The 17639-nt window shown below is 48.1% G+C and overlaps 1 protein-coding gene and 1 long non-coding RNA gene across 2 annotated transcripts in view; both read left to right on the plus strand.

Moving 5' to 3' along the window:
- LOC121468955 (uncharacterized) overlaps nt 1-17639 on the plus strand; it is a 2238800-nt gene that overhangs the window by 1230472 nt on the left and 990689 nt on the right. The gene's annotated exons all lie outside the window — the stretch shown is intronic.
- On the plus strand, nt 3826-5480 carry LOC140681336 (uncharacterized). Its single transcript, XR_012052520.1, has 2 exons — nt 3826-3877; nt 4791-5480. It is a non-coding gene; the product is annotated as an uncharacterized lncRNA (long non-coding RNA).

The following is a 17639-nucleotide window of genomic DNA, read 5'->3' on the forward strand; positions in this document are numbered from 1 at the left end:
GAGCCCGTTGGAGCACAGTGCCTGAGCTTTCTGCTTTGGCAGGTGAGTGAGACTCCCCTGCAGGCCAGGAGATTGCAGCTGGGGACACACATCCAATTGGCAAGGACCCAAACTCCCCATAGTCCCAGCTGAACCCCTGGATCTCTGCAGGAACGCCTGGATCTCCACTATTCATTCTTCATTTCTTTTTGGCTGGAATTGTGCAGTTGCACTTTCTTCCTCCTCTAGAAGTGCCACGAGTGGGCCAAAGCTGGCAAGTGAGCCGTGTTCCTGAGGCAGTGCAGTCTGGAGCTGATGGATGGAGAATTGCCCTTCCCACTTCCAAAGCAGAGCAAAAAGCCGTAAGTGGGATTTTTCATCCGTAAGAAACCCCTGACAATTTCAGAGGGAATGTGCAGCTCATTCCCAGAGTGAGAAGGAAGGTCATCTTCTAAAGGATTTGGGGTTTGACAGAGTTGAGATTCCCAGTCCTGCCTGGAGCTCGAAGGGCCCCAATCAATTTCCTATTGCTTCGACCACAATTTAAAAAAAAGAATGTTGGAAACAAACCCCAAAAACTGTAAAAAAGGCTGTTGAGGTCAGTAAGATGGATCCATGCCATCAGCACATTTACAATGTAAATAAGTGAGTTCTCTTTTTAAAAAGATCATTTACCTCTTAATGCAAAGTTACAGAAGTTGTTTCACTAACACTTGGATTTTATTTGTATCTTTTACAATTCATCTAATTGTATTTTTTTTCTTTTTCCTTTTTTTTTCTTTAAGCAGAGGTCCTGGCCCTCTTCCAGCCAAAAGGGAAAGGGCCCCACCAAGCCTTGTTACCCACAGACAACATGGTAAAGCTAAACACTAAAGGACCTTGGGGGCATTATTCTGGAATTAAAAAGTTGCCAGCTCCATGGACAACAGAATTATTGTTCCTAACCTGAATGACATTGAGCAAAAAGAATGAAGAACGGTGTCACTAAAGTACTACTGACGTTTGCCAAAACACCTCCAGAGTTTCACCAAGGGATCAGTCATCAAAATGTTTTGAAAATTTAAAGACCAAGGTAGCCAAAGCACACAGTGTCACTAATTGCTGGGTATGTTCTCAGCTGAAGCTGGGAGGAATGGGGTTCCCTTGGAGGGCCCACCCTGTGGGGTGGCCAGAACTCTGTCAATGGGCTCTGCCTCGTAACGGAGTCAATGAAGGGACAGTTAGAGAAACCTGTGCTGTGGGACACGGGAATACAACGATCAGTGTGACAGGATTCCCTCAGATTTCCCCTCAGGAGAAACCAAACCCTGTTACAGTTATAGAGGCTACAGTGTCAGAAGATTTCAGTGCTTTACCATCACTCCCAATGTCAGTAGAACTTGGGGTGCTGCAGCTGGTCAGTGTCAGTGTCACACCGCTCCCAGCTGCAGGGCCCCCATTTAGGGTCCTTCAGCAACGACCACACGGAAGACTTAGGGCCCAGAGAACATTTTCCACCCAAAGAGTGCCTTGGGTTTCCGAAAGCAAAGGATTCTGGTTCACCCTGTGCCCCATGTGCGCTGCCCCATCCCGTGGAGTTGACATGAATGAGCTGAATGGATTATTAGTAGAGGTAGTAAATGATACTGTTGAAATGCCCATTAGCACAATCTATGAGCTCCAACAAACACAAATGGGGACTCCAGAGAACGGCATGGCCTTGGATTATCTGCTTGCTGGCCAAGGAGGAACCTGGGCTATCAGGGGACGGGGATGTTGCACTGCTAGCAGTGATGGGTTTGAAGGCCAACAGTCAGGAATCACCTTGACAGAAAGAGCAGTAGAAGAGTGGCAGAAAGAAGAAAATTCTTCTTGGTGGGATTGGCTTCGTGGCTGCCAAATTAGAGGCTGCTGTGAAATGCATTGGTGGCAGGGCCTGTCATCATTGCAGTGTGTGCACTTGGTGAGTTGCTGTGACACTTTGTGCTGGGAAGTGGAGTATTGAGACCTTTCTTCAAAGAGACAGTCTCAAGAAAAGAGTGGCATTTGATAAATAACAGAGAATAGCAACTATTTAGGCATGTTTTAAAAGGAACGTGAATAGCTCTGAGTAATGAAGTTAAACTGCACTTAATTGTAGAACAAGAGGAGATGCCTTTATGCCTAATACCTAAATCTAAACTGTGTTACTGAAAGAATTGTTACTAAGGTTTTAGTTGATTGTAGGTCTCAGGACCGATCAAAGTACCAAGGCCTGAACAGGTTGTGATCAAGGCCTGAACAGGCCCTGAGGCAAAGCTCACCTCTAGATGAACCTTCCAAGCAAATGTTGTATTTGTATCCACTCATTAAGGAAGCATGATTAACAACACGATCAATGCATGTGTTCCTTGATAAAACACGGATTTATCTTTCTGTATTTAGAAACAGACAAGGCCCCATCTGGCCTTGTTTGGGGGTGAAGGATCAAAGTCAACTCCCTTGGTTCCTCCTTCAGCCCTGGCCAGGCTTTGGGAGAAAGCAGTCAGGAGAATGAAAGCAGATGTTCTCGCAGTGGCAGTGATGCCAGCTTGTTTGTTTAACAGTGTAAAAGCTGGGTCCTCTCACAGCTTTGGGGCTGGAGCCTCATTGCCTGCAGAGGTGGAGGCACCTGCAGGAATTCCCAGTGTCTGGGAGTGGCTCTCCAGTCCTTGGCTTCCCCCAGCTGATGTGTGGCTGTGGATGATGGTAAAGCCTGAGGCTAACTGGTGATGGATCTTTCCTTAATCACTCCAGGCAATCTCTGGTAGCAATGACTGGATGCATTGCTGAGCTTCTTTTGTAATGCTTTGCTAATGATGATGTGCTTTGCTGAGCTTATCCTTTTGTAATTCTTTGCAGCTGTGCATGATATAAATGACACAATTCCTTCAGTTGGTGTCTGTGTCTTTGGTGCTGACCCTGCCCACTGGTGAAACAGGGCCCCCTCCAGCCTAGAGTGTTACCTAGGAAGAGAAAAGCAATCACTCCAAATGTCCCCCCTTCCTCCTTGTTCCCCCCACTTTATACCCTGAGCGTGATGCCTGCCCTATGGTCTGGGGTATCCCCAGGGTCAGTGGGGGTCACCTGTCCTGGCTGTGTCCCCTCCCAAGCTCCCCCGCAGCCCCAGCCCCTCTCCAGCGTGGCCAGAGGAGGGGCAGGCCAGGCTTTGGCTCAGTGGGAGCTCAGCAAGAACAAAAGCATCTCTGTGTGCCCAGCCCTGTGCTCAGCACCCGGCCCAGCAGCAGCGTCTCAGTGAATGCTTGTGAATGGAGTCCTCCCTCCTTGGTCCAGGTGGTTTCAACATTGTGTTGCAATCCCTGTCGCTGGCTTGTGTGTTTTTAAAAACTTCTTAGAAGAGTATCTTAACAGTACATAACGATAAAATATATGACAATTTTATTTGCACCAATTGTCATATCCATATAGCAGCATCTTTTAATAACTTTGACTATGTTTAAATGAGATCACCAAGAGAGACTATAGCTCTGCACAGACATGTGCAGGCATGCCTAGGAATTTGGCTTGCCTGCAGTTTATCTGTCCCAGTTAAAGGCAGATGCAGCCTTTTGCTTCCATGGACATTGATGAGCTGGTAGATGTGCTAACAGGGAGAGAGCTCACACACAGCAACTGGTCCTGATCTAATCACACACATTCTTACAGTGCTGTTTGGCTCCAACTTGCCCAACTGCAGGAATATTTTCAGTTTTCCTTCCTACCTCCTTGGACAGGGATCACCCAAGTTTGGATAATCAAGCCATTTGCGGTTTGCCACTTCTCCCCAGTCTGTGGCTAATGAGGGGAATTACAGGATGGGAAAAGTGGCTTAGGCTGCAATTCTGCTTTGCAGATGAGAAGGCGCTTCCCTGGAGTACCTGCAAACATACTGGGAATGCTGGTGAGTGGCTCAGAAAGCCCAGCAGGTACTGAAGCCTCCCTCCCTTTCTTCCTCCCTCCCTCCCTCCCTCCCTCCCTCCCTCCCTCCCTCCCTCCCTCCCTCCCTCCCTCCCTCCCTCCCTCCCTCCCTCCCTCCCTCCCTCCCTCCCTCCCTCCCTCCCTCCCTCCCTCCCTCCCTCCCTCCCTCCCTCCCTCCCTCCCTCCCTTCTTTCCTTCCTTCCTTCCTTCCTCCCTTCCCTCCTTCCCTCCTTCCCTCCTTCCCTCCTTCCTTCCTTCCTTCCTTCCTTCCTTCCTTCCTTCCTTCCTTCCTTCCTTCCTTCCTTCCTTCCTTCCTTCCTTCCTTCCTTCCTTCCTTCCTTCCTTCCTTCCTTCCTTCCTTCCTTCCTTCCTTCCTTCCTTCCTTCCTTCCTTCCTTCCTTCCTTCCTTCCTTCTTTCCCTTTCCCTTTCCCTTTCTCTTTCCCTTTCTCTTTCCCTTTCTCTTTCTCTTTCTCTTTCTCTTTCTCTTTCTCTTTCTCTTTCTCTTTCTCTTTCTCTTTCTCTTTCTCTTTCTCTTTCTCTTTCTCTTTCTCTCTCTCTCTCTCTTTCTCTTTCTCTCTCTCTTTCTCTTTCTCTTTCTCTTTCTCTTTCTCTTTCTCTTTCTCTTTCTCTTTCTCTTTCTCTTTCTCTTTCTCTTTCTCTTTCTCTTTCTCTTTCTCTTTCTCTTTCTCTTTCTCTTTCTCTTTCTCTTTCTCTTTCTCTTTCTCTTTCTCTTTCTCTTTCTCCTTCTTTCCCTTTCCCTTTCCCTTTCCCTTTCCCTTTCTCAATCTCTTCCCTTCCCTTCCCTTTCTTTCCTTCTTTCCTTCCTTCTTTCCTCAGATAAAACTCACTTTCAGATCTGATCATCTTTTATTCCTTTCCTCCTTCTCCCTTCTAGACTCTTTACAGTTTGTCCCTAGACATCTTGTTGAAAAGCTTCAGAACAACAGGAGTGGTATCACAGGCAGAGGATGGGGATCAGCCTCTGAGTCTTGCCTACCCTCTTCTACCGCTTTTCTCCTTTCCTACAGCCCAAAGTGAGAATTCTAATTTTTGGCAACAGTATCTCGTTGATTTTTGTAGTCTGACATTTTCCTTACCCCTTAATTCTTTGCCTGAGTTCTGCTGCTGCACCACACAAGCTCCCTTTATCGCTGAGCATTCTCCACTTGTCTCTATCAGATGTCAAGCTATTGATTCGGAGGTGATGTCAAGGTCATTTGGGATTCTGACACTTTCCTTGAGAGTTCTCCTTGGGAATGCTTGGAGATTTTGGTGACTTTTGGCCAGACACAAATGTCCTAGTTATGTTCTATTTCCTCTTGACAGCTGTACCAGGGAACAATGTTTTAATGGGAATAATTTAAATTTTTAATATGTCGGTCCCTGAATAAAGAACGTTCAAGACTGAAGAAATTCTAAACACTATCATACTTAATGCAATCCTTATCCTACCCTATCTCTTCTTTCTCTTGGATTTTGAAGAAGATCAAAGGAATGATTTATTCACAGTCTTTGTAAGTGAGTGCTAGCAGTTATGTTCAATGTGCTAATCATGTGCAGCAGCAAAGCAGAAATGGAAACTGGACTATCTGCAAATGTTTCCTCTTTTTTCCCCCATGCCTTCTGATTACTCTGTGGATGCAGCATCCCACAAAATATGTGAAGTTTACATAGAGAGCAACAGACAGAACAAGTTTCAACAAGAATTCCTTTCTTCCTGGCTGAAGTGTACAAACCCAGCAACTGTGCTCCCAACACAAGCTGCAGTTTCCATGCCTCCTGTACATGTGCTTGTGTTTTTGTGGGGCTTTTCAAAACAAACTGGGCTGAATCACACTGAGGAGCTTCCCAGGCTGTGTCCTTGGCCAAGCCTGGAACAGCAGACTCACACCAAAACCTCTTGTCTGCAGGCAGGTAGGGACAGCAATTGTTTACTCACTTGCACGAATCATGAGGGGGTTTTCCCTTCACTTTATAGTCCCATATAGTGCTGCTTCTCCTGTTGGGCACTCTCAGCCTCTTCTCATGCACCCAAACTGCCTCCAGGAGCGCATCCTCCATCCTCTGACCCACCCCAGCCACCTTTGGGCATGAGATCCTGCTCACTCCCACTCCTGTTCCCTTCTCTGGAGCCACACTCATCCTGCCTATCACACCGTCCTGCACTTCCACCTAATTTTGTATCCCGACTTTTAATTGTGGCAGGTGGGCCAGAATTTCTACACGAGAGACAGAAGAAGTGACCCAAGAGATCTCCAAGAGACACAAAAAGTGTGTCTTGCTCTGACAGTCAGCTGAAGGATTTGCTCTCCCAGTGCCTGCATTTCCCAGAACACACCCCAGCCTCTCCAGGCAGTGATTTTCCCACATCCCAAACCCCTCACTGTCCATTTCCAGCCCTCCCAGAAATGAGGTCCTCGTGGCACTCGTACCCCAGGTACCAAGACAGACAAAACCAGCCAGCATTGACAGGTTTGGTTTCGTTCCAAGGGGTAAATTCTGTTCTTTTTCTAACATCTACATCTCCAAGGATTTAATCTATACTCCTGTGGGTCTCAGATTCAGTCAAAAAGAGAAATGGAGAGTTTCTAGCCAGGCAGAAGCCTGGGAAAGAGTTGGGAAAGAATGTAAATAAAAGAGCGGTGTATTTTGAATAAATCAGAGTTTTACTCTCAGCAGTCTTCTGAGTCAGTCTTCTCATTCCCGTCCTGCCTCGACAGCGACATACTCCTGAAGCAACTGATGACCACACAAAATATTCATTTTACAGGAGGTCCCGCTCTGCCCCTGGAATTCCTTGGAAAAAATCCACCCTCACCCAAACCTGGTCTTCCTCCTCCAGTCAGTTTTTCTTTAGTGGAGCCCTGGACAACTGCAGGTGAAAGTACTGCAGAGAGGGCAGCTATAAAAAAAAATGTTGTTAATATTTAAAGGACCATAAGCACAAAAAAAAAAAAAAAAAAAAAAAGACGAAAACACCCCAGTTGTTCCAGTTTTCCATCAAACTGTGAGCAGCATCCTGCACCTGTGGGTACAGACCAACCTTCATTATGACAACTCTGTGAAAGTGCATTCGGGGCATTTTGTAATAGCTGTGTCACAGTTACATTATCAACAAGTACAAGCAGAAATGGATTTTTACAGCCTGGAGATTAAATTACATGCCCTCCCCTTGCCACCTCTCTCATGAAAATCCCCGTTACAAACAGCAGGTGCCTTAGAACACAAATCAAGGTGGTGTTTGGTCTGGTCTGTTGACAAATACTACCCAAATATCAACCCCAAACCTCAGCGAGCAGCAGAGGGAGGTCACCTCCCTGTCAAGGAAAAGCAGGCAGTGAATTGCAGCCAGCTTTGAACACAGCTGCTCTCAGGAAATATTCCCGGGATCAGCCCTCCTGACCCTTTGTTATCTCACCCGCCCACATCTTAGCTGGGACTCTGCACTCCCACATTTACATGCAGCATTCCAAGTCACTCCTCCCAAACCAGCTCCTTATCAGCCCTGCCCTGGCTCACAGGTGGCTCTGCTGTCCTTTATGTCCCTCCCCGCTCTGGGGGTGCCACCACAGCCGGGCTCCACCTGAGGAGAGGCTCAGGATAAAGCAGAGGGGTGACGGTGACAAGGCCCAAGTGCTGGGAGGTCACGGCCAGCACCTGCTGATGGCACAGAGAGGGATCCTTCCCTTCAGCTCACCCAGGAACTTTCCATCCCCAGCCCAGAGAGGGAGCAAGGACAGTCAGGAGCCATCTGTGACCCGGCAAGTGACGGCCTCGGTGACACCACTGGAGAATGTGGCAAAATGATTTCCTGCTGAATGAAACCCAGAGAGAGCTCGGGAACACCTTCACCCGGGGGTCACCCAAAAAACTCATGTGGGGGGATGAATCCCAGAATCCCGGAGTGGGGCAGGGCTAAGGGAGCACAGAGGCTCAGCTGGTGCCACCCCAGGGCCATCCCGAGCACAGGGCACAGCGGGGTGTGCACAGGGCTCTGGAATATCCCCAGCCAGGGAGGACCCACAGCCTCTCTGGGCTCTGCTCCAGTGCCCACAGGGAAGTTCTGCCTCCTGGGCAGGGAATTGCCGGGCTCAGCCCTGCCCGGGGCTCTGGGGCCATTGCTGGGCCTGTAGCAGGGCCTGGGGCTGCTCTGCCCTCCTGCACACAGGGACGGACAGGGATGGACAGGGACACTCAGGGACACCCAGGGACACTCAGGGTCACAACAGGGTCACCCAGGCCTGAGGGCCCCTCTCAGCATCTCCTCAGCCCCAGCTCCCTCAGCCTTTCCTGCTCCAGGCCCTTCCTCAGCTCCACAGCTCCCCAGGAGCTCCCTGGCCCTGCTGTCCCAAGGAGCTGGACAAGCACTCCAGCTCTGCCTCCCAGGGCTGACAATGTTTATTTTTAATTCTTAGTGAAGACAACAACCTAGATCCCAGCTGATCCCACCCACCCCACATGGAGCCACTCCTGCCTTCTCTCCTTCCTCAGAGGACAAAAACCCCAGAAATGCTCTTGGCTCCCTTCTCCCAGAGGCCCTGGGGTGGTCAATAGCAATAAAAATATGCCTTCAGAGCTTTCACCCTCAAAGCTTGATTTTCCAGGCGCTCTCCTGCAGTTCCTCTGTAATGGCATTTTTTAATGGCCTGGCCAAAGGAACCTAATCTTGCAATTACTCCATTTAAAGCCATGTAATGGGTGAGCAGCTTCCTGGGATATGGGAAAGGAGAAGTGTGGTACAATTGTATTAAAGTGGGAAAATGGAGTAACTACTCACACTAAAAAGGATGAGGAATGAAAAGCAGCATGGTGTGAATTATAGAGAAAGGAATGGGTTTATGACATGCAGCTGAAGGTCTGGCAGCTTTTGAGAGTCACCATTCCCCTCCTGTCCCTTTCACTTGCCATCAGGACAAAAAAAGAGGAAAAGGAGGGAGTTGGGAGCATCAAATCCACAGGGCTTGCAGAGGGGATCAATTGGGTTTGAGGACAGAGTGAGCAGGGCAAGGGCAAGGCACCTCCAGGGAGATTCTCCTGCTGCATGGCAGCATTCCCAGGAGAAGCTGGCAGCACAAGGCCCTAAAGATGGGGAACAGCTGAGCAACCCCAATTCCCAGGACTGAGATCTCCCTGATCCCTGACTTCACAGCATGAAAAAGGAGACTGGGGATATTTAAAAAAATAATAATTATTAAGGATATTGCTTGAAAAACAACTAGGGTGATCCTCAGCAGTGCAGGAGGGATGGCAGGAGGGATGAATTCCTGAGGGGAAGGGCTCCTCACTCCAGCTTGCAAAAGCCAAAAGTCAAATCTCCCAGGCTCTGGAATTCAGGAACAATGGGGAAATGGGGATGCTTGGCCCATCCTGCTCAGTTTGGGACACTCGTGTCCCCATGGCCCAGTGCTGTCACCGCCACCCACCCCAGCATTCCATCCAAGGGAGCTCTCCCACGTCAACCTGGGGGCCCAGCACCACGATGCTCTTCCATATCCCATCCAAAGGCCTCACTGCGCGCTCCGCAGGTCCATGAGGGCACGCTCCAGGCTCCGGGACAGGAGGGGGAAGCGCTTTGGGAAGAGCGTCCGCTTCAGGTCCTCCTGGCGCGTGCTTCTGCCCTTCTTCCTCTTCATGGCGAGGCACCGCCGGCGGCTCCGGAGGGCTCACCCAGCCTTGCCGTGGTGCACATGGCCCAGAGCGCCCCAGCTGCGCTCTCAGCACCAAGGTGAGTGCAGGGCTTCCCAGCGCCCAGCCCAGGCGGGTGGGGACCTTTAGGGTGGAAGGGCTGCAAAGGAGGGAGAGAAGTTTTCAGGGCAGTAGGGCGGGTCGGCAGCACCTCGGAGATCACTCTTCACTGTGCTGCTGGGTGGACTTGGCACTGAAGTAGCTGATGAGAGCCACGTTTTCCAGCCTGCCTGCAGCTCTGAGGGGCACAGAGGTGTAATGGCATCTCCCACCAATGCACTCCCCATCCTGATGTCCCCTGCCAGCCTGGTGGCACCTCCTGGATGCTCTGGGGACAGCTGCAGTGCCAGGGTCCTGCAAGCATCAGCCCAGTACGCCCCCTCACCACCAGCCACCCCAGCACAAGGGTGAAATGCCAACACAGACATCCCCCCTAACAGATCCTGGGGAACAGTGTCTCATCAAGACTTGTCTTGGAAAGACAGAGACTGAAAATCTCAACATCTCATCACAGGTGGGAGACAGCAGCTGCCATTTATCACTCTTGAGGAGCTGATTGGCATCCTCAGTCACAACTGAATTCTGCGAGTGCACAAGAGAAAAACACCTTCAATTCTTCCCTTCATGTCCCCAAAATGCATGCCCTAGGTTTTGAGGCCTGCTTACTCTGATCAAGCCCTTCTGGATCTCACCAACATGAAGGAACTCTCCTTATGCCTGTCCAGCTGTTCTGTGCAGTACTTCCTGGAGTGACTTCCCAGTGATGCTAACAGCTTTACCTGGCACCCCCAAGCAGTTAAGGTGGAAGACTGCAGCAGCAAGTTCCTTGCCTCCAACCAGCTACAATGGAATGGTTTTCCCATAGGAATTACCCTCAGAGGAATAACCCCAGTCCCTCCAGCCAAACTGCCTCCTTTCCAGGGAAGCCAGAGGCTTGCATGCCTTTAAAAAAAGGAAAAATATCCCCAAATCAAGATAGTATTTCAAGTGGGATTATTGCTCGTTGGCCAAAGAGCTGGAAGTTTAGCTGGAACTTATTAGGCAAGCTTTGCAGAAAGGAGGCTGTAAAGAAGGAGGTGGTGTTGCCCTCGGTGCTGCATCCCACTGCCTGCATCAGCGGTGGCCAAGGGGCCGTGAAACTGGCAGGCAGAGGCAGGTGAAAGAAAAGGCAGCCAGGAAGCAGAGCCCTGACATGCAGGGTCTTCAGCCTCTTTCTTAGGTTTTCCCTGAGAACACCACCTGGGAGAGGCCAGCAGGAGAGGCTGGGAGCCAGCCCGTGCCCTTGCTGAGCAGATTAGCAGCACTGCTGATCATCCCTCCTTGCCACCCCCAGGAAAGAAGTGTGATCCCTGCCTGGCGCAGAAATGGATCCAGCGAGAGGCTCTGAGGCGAAACTCGCTCAAATATTGAACTAGAAAAATTTTGCTCGATCTGCCTCTCAGTAAACAGTGACTAATTGCTCTGGCTGGAGTTGCTGTACCTTCTAGATTGGAAAGTGCAGACAGAACAATGATAGTGAAGGCTCCTTACCTGACACTGGCTGTACATTAATCACAAATGTTTGCTACACAAATCTTGTCATAAAAGCAATTATTGCTGTTCCCATACTGACCTCATGTTTATTTATTACATGAGCTCTTTATTTGAACCTTGTCTGGTCTCTCTTCCCATATAAGCATATTAGTATGTGGCTTCCAAAGGCTCCCAGCTGAGAAATTGTAGATTTATTTGTGGCGTGGAGGGATGGCACACGACACACTGACTGCAATGCAGAGCTGAGAGGCTCAGCTCTTACACCAGTGGCTCTTCATGCAAAATGTTCTCACCCCAAGGCCTCTTGCTGGGATGAAGGACACTTTCTAACAGCACAGAGCTGCGACTCTGGGTTTGCTCTGACGCTGCAGTATTAACCAATGGTTAATGGAGACTGTCAGCCCGAGGAGCCACAAAATAAAGCTCTGCTTGGGCTTCTTTAGGGTCCGCTCAGTAAAAGTAAAATTTTACACAGTGCTTCGTCCTTGGCTTTGTCACCTTTGCCTACCTCCAGAATGATGAGTTGCAAATAAATTTAACTGTGCCACCAAGTAAGTTGCAAGTGTGCTTTTGAATGTGGTGGTGTTTGGGTAGCTGGAGGGCTGGGTGTCTTTAAGCACCAAACATTCTCTTGCCAGAGGAGTTTTCTCCATGTGATTTAATGTTGGGCAGAGGGTTTCCTCCTTAACAGCTTGGGGCAGCTCACTCCCTTGATTTTGTCCTATGGCTTCTCAAGATGATCATTAAATGCAATTTCTACATTAATCTGGGCTTTGTTTTCCCCCTTCCTTCAGTTAGGCTGCAAAGCAGGCAGAACAATGTATTGTCTGTTTAGTGTTTTCTTTTAAACACGCCCTGCTATGCAGTCTGGGATCTTCTGAAGTCAGCTGCCCCTCCACGCTGATCAGTTTTGTTGTGCAGGGACTCTGCCTGCCTCACACCTCAGGCAAGTCTCTGTTCCTCTCTTGAGCGGGACAGGAAGGGTCTCCATGGTTCCTGCTTCAAACCAAACCCTCCTGTCTGACCTCTTTGGGCCCCTTCCTTGTCCACAGACATTATTGGTGCTCTTTTACTAGGGGAAACTGTAGAAAAGCCCCCAGAGCCTGAATGAAATCAAATCCCTCTTACACCCCTCAGCCCTCCCTGCCTCTCTCGCTGTTCTTTCTTCTGCTCTCACCTCTGCTTTCAGCTCTTCCCAATGTACCATCATTTTCTGCTGCAATTAATTCTTATTGCTTCCAAATCATTAATAAAGCACCTAATTGTTGCAGCATTTCTGAGACAGAGAGGCCATGATTTATGTTTGGAATGAGATTTGAGCTACTCCAGCCTAGGCCTCAGATCTGGGCCTTGTGAGGCTTTCCAGCCTCTGGCGCAGTTAGAAATTAAGAGCTTGTGGTGCAGTTAGAAATTGTATTAAGGTGTGATGGGAAGCACTGGGCTGTCTGGGTGTGAAGCAGTATAGGTTTATAGTGTGAGGTTTAGGTCACCTTAAGAAAAAGACACACAATGTTCGCTTGCCAATGAATGTGCCTTTGTAAACTGTAAACTGTATAGAAGTGTATATAAGCTGCCATCTCCTCTCGAATAAACAGAGAACGTTGCATTAATCATATTGGTTTGACATGCGTTCTGTCCTGTCCAGCTTTCCTGTTTCATGAGGACCCTGGGTTCACGTAATTAACAGCAGGCCTGACAATGAACCTAGCAATGCCACACTGTGTACTTTTGCCCCTCTCCAGCATCACCCTTTCCTTAGGATCTCGGCTGGCTTTCCATCCATTCAACAACTTTCATCTCCCAGTCAATTTGAAATATTCCTCCCCCCTACTCCAGTATTTCTCTTTTATGGTGCAGCTGTAGCTTTTGCTAAGTGTTCATTTAATGACTGTTTTGTTTTTTTTTTTTCCCTAAAGCAATATTTTTCTTGAGAAGTTGAATTTAAAGGGGCCATAAATGACTAATAGTAATTAATAAAAATTAAGAAATAATTCTTTAAATGCATATGCTGCCTGGAGCCAAATTCCTAAATCCCTGTTGCTGTTAGATCAGCTTGGGGTTTTATTCTCCCCTGAAGGAGCAGCAGTGCCCAAGACTGTCGGGAATACTCCAAGTGATGGAATAACTCTCCAACAACCCCAGGAAGCTGAGGGCTGGGGGTATGTGGTGGACCATGCCGGCAGCACATAGCTTACTGCTGCTCTCCTCCCTTGCTGACAGGAGGACTGGCTGTGCCAGGGCAAGAGGGGCTTCGGGGACCTGGTGGACAACTTGATCCTCTTGAAAAATACTGCCTTTAACCCGTGGAGAGCCCTGCCACCTCCACAAGACTGTTAGAAAGGGATTACACATTTAAGGGCAAGAGAGTTACATTCAAGTAAAAAGGCAGCAATAAAAGGCTTTTTTGGTTCAGAGGATAAATCAGCCTTTTACTGCTTCTCCTTGCAGTGAGCGCAGCCGCAAGCGCCTGACTCGGGGATTTTTATATCTAGTGGTGAAATATCTGGGGGACAGCAGTGCCAGGGAGCAGGCACAGGACTCTGTGCCTGAGTCAGCACTGCCCAGCCAAGGATGCTGCAGCATCCTGCTGGCTTCAGGAGGGAGGATGAGTGTGATGGCATGGAGTCAGGGACATGATCCCATCGTGCAAAACAGGACTTGGAAGTGCACAGAGATGGTTTTGAGGGCCACTTCACAACTGCTTCTCTCTCCTGATGATATTTAACTGCTGGTGGTTTTCTTTTGCCAGTGTGGACTGGCTGAAACTCAGATCCACCACTCCAGCTTATTAAAAGGTCACGTTTTACAAAGTAGCACAGCCACCCTAACCAAATGCGTGCTGGCTAATTGCCTTTGGTGTGAAATTAGGTTTGTGGTTTCTGTGGGATCAAGTGTGGCTTCCTCCTCTCCTCCACAACCTCCTTGGTTGTGTTCCCAGTCGCTGATGAGCATTTGATGTGCAGAAAAGACCTCAGTTTTCAGCCAGAAACACACATTCCAAAGCCCTGGCTTTGCCTACACCCAGGATGGTGCAGAGGCAGGAGGACTGGAGAAGCTGGGACGTAGCAGAGCAGAAAATGCCTCATGGGGCTGAACTCAGCAGGCAGTTTGGGAGCTGTCAGGCAGGGTAGGTATGAATGCCCTACAGGTAGGGCATTAGGTCAACATGTCACTTTGTTTCCACTGCTCCTTGCAGTGTCAGGGGGGACAGAGCTGGCCACTGGGACACTGACCAGCTCTGGGTCCTCCCTTGCTGGACCAAAGGGTATATGCAGCACAGCAGTAAATTGTTTAGCTGAAAGCATGGGAGAACTTGTGCCTTGCACTGCAGCACCTTATGTCATTTAACAAAGCAGGCGTGTGTCAGCTGTGGTGACAGAGATGCTCCTTGTCAGCTGGGCTGAGCGAGAAGTCCTGGTCCATTAGGCAACACGTGCCAGAGTGCACAAAGCTGGAAGCAGGCATCTCTGCACAGAGTGAGCCACCCTGAAACAAATCCAAACACTTGGTGTGACAGAAATATTCAGTTGGGTCTCCTCTTGCCTGCCAGCACAGCCTCATACGTGACAAGCAGCCAAAAGCCCATGCAAGAAGAAAGCTTGTGCAAGAAAAAATGACTTCTCACCTGCAAACAGCTGAGACCCTTGGAAATACCTACTAGCCCACCTCAAACTGATGTCAGGACAATGATGGGTGCTTCTTTATAGGTGCAAGCTTTTCAGTTCCCACCTGGAGAAGCAGAAGGAAAAATACAGGCTCCATATATGCACAGCCAGGCGAGCAGCTCTTTGGAAGTCCACGGCCTTTGAAGATAGCTGTGGTGAATATCTGTGGGGAGAAAGAGTGGCATGGGGGTGTCCCACCTCCTCCATCTCCTGCAGAGATTCTGTGCTGCGTGGCCCAGATCCCCAGCTCCATGTTTCCAGAAGTGGGACCTACAGTGGGAGCAGTGTGGAGCTCAGCTGTGTTTGCAGCACTTCAGAGATGAGATCATAACCCCAGAGGCAGAGCAGAGTCGAGCTCCAGGTAGGCAGGGAGACGTGAGCTCAGCCACTCACCGGGGACAGTTAATCCAGCATCAGCACTGGGCCCATTGTGGGGTGGTGTAATGCACTAAAATGTTTCTTGAGACCAGCCTTTAGTTACATAAAATACAATTACGAAGCTTTTGTTGTATTGACTGCTTCTGCAATTTTGTCTTTATAAGATATTTTTTCTATCATCTAATTGGGTGGCTTCTTTCAGGTTCCCAGAGTACTCTTCTTTGTGCTTCAAGGGAATTTTTGTTACTCTTTAAACAATAATTCTGAAAAAAAACCCGTTCTGATTTGTAGTAACTCTCACACAAAGGGAAAGCTCCTGTTTTTTCAGCCCACAAGCCATCCAGTTCTCCCACAGCCTTCTTAAATTCCTAGCCACAGAATGGTTTGTGCTGGAAGGGGCCTGAGAGCCCATCTGACCCCAAGCCCACAAACACGGACACCTGCCACCAGATCAGGCTGCCCAGAGCCACGTCCACCATGGCCTGCTTTGACCACACAAGAGGCACCTTGAATCCAGATCTTGTCCCATTATCCATGACACGACCACTTGACCACTAACTGGCTTCAGCACAGTTTGCTGAGCTTTCCCCATTTCAGTGCTTTCCCTCTTCTGCCATAAAACCTGCCCCAAATTCCATCCAACCTTATGAACAGGAATGGTTGCAAGCTTCCCTCCTAAGGTTTTTAAATTAAGACTTAATGAAGACTCAGAATTTAAGGTTAAATGTTATTAATTATGTTTGTACAGTTCGATTTCCTTGGCAAGCATTTGAGATAAAAAACAAAACAAGACAAGCCCCAAACGATATTTGCACATTCTAGAACACCGCAAATCCTTCCTTGAAAATGCACAAGAAATCCCTGTAGAGCACTGGTACACTTTCAGCCAGCCTCCTGTCCAATTTCCTGGGGAAAAAGAAACCAAAACAAAATGCAAGTTTACAACCTTGTGATTTTAAAAAAAGTGAAATATCTTAAATATTTGTATTTGTCTGTTCTGGCTGCTCAGTGTGCATTATAGCTACATATGCAATTAACTTCTATTCCACACCTCTGCATGGGTGAAGATCTGAAGTACAGATCCCCTTTGCATCTACTATACATCACTTTTAAAGAATTGCCTTTAAAGTATTACATTAGGCTGCTGTTTACCTTCCACTTAGGTCTTTCATTACAAATCCAGCCATTGGCTGGATCAAGTTTTCATTTCTGTAATATTTTTTTCTCGCTGTAGCAATGCCTTGTAAACAGCCTCCTTACACAGGACTATGAGTGAGATGGAAAAGCCAGGGAATATCCTGTGGTATGAGGAAAAAATTGCTGTGCTTACTGCCTTATAAAATGCACTTGATAAATTTGAATAATCTGAATTTTTATTGCAGCAGTTTTTAAAATAAAGAGGTACCATTTTCCTCTTTTTTTTTTTTTTTTTTTTTTTTTTTTTTAATAATGCACCAAAATCTTAATAAACTATTTTGTCTGAACCACAGGGAGAAATGAAAGGCTTTTCTATGTAGTGACTCTCTGGATTATTGAAAACAACTATGTGGCTGTAACTGTTTGCCTTCCTGATATATCTTTCTCCTCTGTTTTTAATAACGAGATCACTGTAGAGCTTTGATGAAGAATGAAATTTCTTTCTTTTCCAGATTTGATTTTTTGACAGAAATATTTACGTGGGTTAGAGAAATGCATCTAAAATGACACAGCTCAAGTCTACCAGGATCAGATTTTTACATACACGAGTTGCAGAAATCTGCCTGCCCGTCTTAATTCTCATAATTTATCCCCTTGTGTTGCTTTGTAAAAGACAACTGGCGACCTGTTTCTAAGGAGGCAGCACGGCAGCCCGGTCTCGCCCGGGCTACTCGGGCTATCGACACACGCTGGCACCATTCTGGCGGACGATCGAAAGCCTTTATTATCTCATCTCGTGGGTTTAAATAGTCTTGGGGGTCTTTGCTACGTCAGAGGGGGGTTGTGGGGTCTCGGGGGTTAGTCGGTAGTGGAAAACTACTGGAACAGGTGTGGTCACATGCTCTGGGGTTAATAGATAATGTGGGGCAGGGAGAAGGGGGGAAGGGTCTCTCTCTTTCCGTCACATCCCGTGATCTTCCGTTCGCCTGTCCCTACTACTACACCTTGTGTGTTTTTTCCTTCTGTGGATCAGACAATGAATTTTTCCTCCCTTTTTGTGAATAAGCCTCTCTCAGAAATGAGACACATGGCTTTAACTTCTGGGGGAAGCGTTGGCACCTCTGCCAAGGAAAGGGATGTGAATTGATGGGCTGCTCTGCTCTGGAACATTAAGCAGATCACACTCCCACTGCAAAGTGCCATTGTCAACATTAAACCCTCTTGTTAATAGCCCACTGGTTTGGGTTTTTTCTGTTTGTTTTCCTTTTCAAGTGTATCTACAGTTAACTGCAAGGAAAAAAACCAAACTGCAGAACAGTGCCAAGAAGGGTCTCCCTCCTAAATAG

The sequence above is a fragment of the Taeniopygia guttata genome, chromosome 34, assembly GCF_048771995.1.
Source record: "Taeniopygia guttata chromosome 34, bTaeGut7.mat, whole genome shotgun sequence".
NCBI lineage: Eukaryota > Metazoa > Chordata > Aves > Passeriformes > Estrildidae > Taeniopygia > Taeniopygia guttata.